The following is a 4750-nucleotide window of genomic DNA, read 5'->3' on the forward strand; positions in this document are numbered from 1 at the left end:
TGGAGATCTTGAAAGTAAAGAGTTTAGGGATATTCAAACATAGTTTTTATACTAGTTAGACCAAACTGCCTACATCCAGTATCCTTCCTTTACCCGAAAGCAAATGCACTATAATGGTCAAGGTTTTTACAACAAGGTTTTTATAGAGACCTCCACGTAAAAATATAAAACACCTCTCTAACCCTCTAACCAAAATATAGGCATACAACACCCAAAGAAAAGCCTTAAGGTATCCCCTCTCCTGCAGTCTTTGTCAACTTTGAACAATCCTCAAAGTTCCCATAACACAGCACATCCTCTTCCTGTAATCACAACAGGGAAACCACAATCTTCACAAGATTGAGAGGAGTATATGATCACATTTCTAGAACACCTGAATGTGCAGTATGATCAAGTCTTTCTTTCAGCACAACAACCTTGCTCTTCAAGCAACTATCAAAGAAAGATCTCCACGGTCTTCTTGATGAGTTTTTGGAGCTTTTCACAAAAATCAAGATCTGAAACAATAAAATGAAAATGTTAGAATTACCAAAAGTCTTTGTAGAATACAAAATCACATTTATTTATAGTTTTCTGTAAAACAGACTCTCCCATAGTTGACTACGCTACTAATACAGTCGACTTAAGTCAGACAGTTATGACAGTTATAACATTTAGTAGGAGTCAGACCAACCAAATTGATTGCATATTTAATTCAATTGACTAGTAATTAATGCTTGGTGAAAGAAACAAAATATAGTCGCTATAGTTCACAAGCATTAACAGAAATTCAAAACATAACTAACTAAGTCATAGCTTGCGCATACAGTCGACTATGTCACTTCAATATGCAGTTTTGAAAATCTTTCTTTGCAAAAATACTCATAGCACTGCTTTTGAAAATCTGTGCAAAGTCACGAGTTTTAATCGAGTTGCTTCATAATGAAGTCGACTTAAAACTTACAGTTTTGCCACACAATATAAGTTCAACCAAAGTGCATGTAGTTTTCTTTTCTAAAACATATGTTATGCAATCACAGATGATATCTCATGTAGAAAGCAGTGAAAATGCACACATAGACAAAACAACACAAACATGTTCTTCAAGAACTCATACACAAGAAGGTTTGAACATCTAATACATATCAATACATGTGCTATTAATAATGTGTTGTCATCATCAAAAACCAGAAGCACTGTGAGATTGTAAGGTTTAGCTAAACCAGTGCTTTTCTTATCAACAATCTCAACATTGTTGAACATGTCTAAAAACATTGTCTTTTCATGAATGAGATATGTGTAGCCATATCTCGAAAAATCATCTATAAACGTTATAAAATATTATTGACCATTACGTGTAACTATAGGAAAAGGTCCACAAATATTTGTATGTATTAGTTCTAAGACATCCAAAGTCTTGTTGGCCTCAAATCTCTTTTTGTTGGTTTACTTACCTTAATACAATTGATACAAATATCATAATCTGTAAAATCCAAAAGGTTTGGAGTTTCATCAAACATAATCCTTTCTATTCTTCGTTTAAAGATATGACTTAATCATTTGTGCTAGAGTGTAGCTAAATTCTTGTTGTTTAATTTTCTCTTTATGCTATGTGCACTTAATTGTAAAGATTCATTAAATGAAGCAAATTTGTCAATTGAATAAAGATTATCATAACTTGATAAAGAATCATAATCAACTAATTTTGAAACAAACTATATTTTTCATTCTTAAATGAACAACAATAACCAAATATTTCCAAAAAAGAAATATAAATCAAGTTTTGTCTAAAAGACGGTAAAATAAAGGTTTCAATAAGATCTAAATAAAATCCAGTCTTTAGTATTTATCCAAATTTTCCAATTGCTTATATAAATGCATTTTTCACTATCACATGGTTTCTAACAACTCAAACAATTCTACATAGATACATTAAGATGATTTATTGTAACAGAATCAATCCTCCATATGTGCGTTTAGGAACAAAAGTTAAATTAACTTCTCAACAAACCAAATTTAAAAGCATACCTTTCTTAGCATGCCATGCATGATAATTATTGCAAGGCTTCTTCACATACCCTACAACTCCATAAAAGAAATAAGCATTACCTTTATATTATTTTCTTCCTTTAGTTATTTCCTTTGAGGTGCAATGACAACTTCCTTACCCTTTTTCCCTTTTAGTCCTTTATCCTTATGTATTAAAGTACATGCAAAATGACCCGTTTTGTCTCATCTTGCTTCAATCCTTACTCTTCCTAAACATAATGTGAGATGAGCTTATTTAGAAACCAAGTCTCTTTTTGCAATTATAACTCACCTTAAACTCACCAAATTATGCTGAAAGAGAAATTAAGACTAAATGAATTAACAAGTTCTTAAGAGTGTTTTAATTTAAGTACACTTATTTTTGAAGCAATGTGTGACATTTTCGTGATCTACTCCCTCATGTTGGCTTTATCCATACATTTCTTGGAAATTAGGTTTTTCAAGAGTGTACATATCCAGGCTTTTCATTCTTAACAAACCTCTTTCCAATTTCTACAAGGAAATCCTTTGTATATTTATGTTTTTAGAATTTGTGTCCTTAAATGTTTCTAGAATGGACTTTTTTCATGATAATTGGACTCATGCGAATTAACTTCTCATATACCATTTCTCTCTTATTTTTAGGAGTATTCTTATATGTAAGAAGTGAAGGTAAGTCTATCTTTAACCTAAATTCAAAATCGATTATTCCCAAAACTATCAAGACATTAATTATTTTTCCAAAACCTTAAGTTTAAGCCATTTAAAATAAGAATAGTGTTTATATAGACAATAACATTCACAAAATCATTCACAATTGAATTGAGAACAACAAATACAAAATACCCTCACATAGTTTCAAAATAAAATACAAATAAATCTCATTTCAATAATTCATTAATAGTCTATCTTTGGAGTGAAATTTTAACTATTTAGTGATATCTTATCCTAGTGATAAAATGCTAACAATATAAACAAATAAAAAATAAATATTTCTATGAGATTATTTAATATTTACACAAAAAAGATTAAATAATTGTTTCGCAAATCACTAGTACATATCCTCAATTGGGTTGCACACACATCTCAAGCTCACAATCTTTTCTTATATTTCAAAATAAATTAATTTACAGAGATCACTTACGAGACATATTGTTTCAATTAATTAATCTCAAAATACATAAGTAGAAAATAAGAAAAACTATGAATATATGGTTTCATGAATATAAAAACAAATTTTTTTTATCATATTCCTTCATATTTCAATTGAAACATATGCATATGTTCAATTATCAAGATATTTACATATCAATATGTCATATCAAAATATATTCGAAAATAAAATAAAATCAACTATCTAATTATCAATATCTTTTTTCCTTTATTGTAACGATAAAAAAATATACATATATGATTTTATTTTAAGTAGAAGCATGCTACATATGTGTAAAATATTTTCAGGAAGAGATAAGCCGAAAAAAAAATATATACTAATGATAAATTACGATAATGACTCATGACTCGGATACGAATGGTTAGAATCAAATTTAAACATTTGATGAAAAAACTATTATCTACAAAAGGCTGAATCTATCATGTTAATGATAAAAAAGTAAAAGCAGAAGCACATTTGAATTCATAATGATAAGAGAGTGGTGGTTTGACATTTCATTTTTCCTATTTCATGTTGGGTGGTGATTTGTAATATGTTTTATGACCTTTGTTGGAAAACGATGTTCATATTCATTTATTAAACATGTTTTATAAATTTTTCTTAATACTTCTATGTGCATTGGTGGTGTAGACATTGGAGACTGCATTTTTTACATCATTATTTTGAATTTCTTTGTATTGCGAAAGAGTAATGGCTTGCTTAAATTTATTTCAAAATTTAGAAAGACTTCAGAGAAAAACATATAAATAAAATCTTTTTTTTAATGGAGAATTTGTTGGATTCGATTTGATTGGTCATAGTTGTTTCTTTGCTAACAAGAACAATTCGATCTAGTAAAATGAGTTAGTTATGTACACTTAATTAACCAAGATTTTAATCCTCCTTAACATTTTCTTTAGTTACCAGGAAATAAGGAGAGAAAATAGGATACTAATAATTCAGATTCTTTTATGTGAGAGAAAAAATAAATAAATCATGAGAGACATTTTATTATTTATGGTCTATTATTTTTACTCGTATATCTCCTTTTTTTATCCACATCTCTCTTTAATTAACCATCTTTAATTTTTTTCTTTTTCTTTTATTTTCATTTACTTTATCTTTCTCATATTTATTAAAGTAAACATACGAGATAAAGAGTTGCTCACATCTATGGTTGATTATTTTTCTTCCCTTGTTCTATTTCCGAAACTATAGTTACCAATAAATTTGAGGTTATAAAATAAAAGAAATCTACCAAAAATAAAAAATAAAACCCATAATCCAATGACTATCTCGTATCTAACATTTTCTCTATTCTCTCTATATATATGATCACCCTATTGTGTCCTACTTTTCAGGGAATCAATTATATTCTAATTTGATTGAGTCATAGCCCCAAATATTGCACTCACACACGAAATTACTTCCCTCTCTCTCCCTTTGCAACATTTAATTGGATTGCTAACATGAGTGAAAAGAAACTCAAGAGAGAAGGCCCACCAGAGATTATATATATATATATATATATATATATATATATAAATAAATAAAAGATATATATATATATATATATATATATATATCTTT

The sequence above is a fragment of the Vigna radiata genome, unplaced genomic scaffold (assembly GCF_000741045.1).
Source record: "Vigna radiata var. radiata cultivar VC1973A unplaced genomic scaffold, Vradiata_ver6 scaffold_51, whole genome shotgun sequence".
Lineage (NCBI taxonomy): Eukaryota > Viridiplantae > Streptophyta > Magnoliopsida > Fabales > Fabaceae > Vigna > Vigna radiata.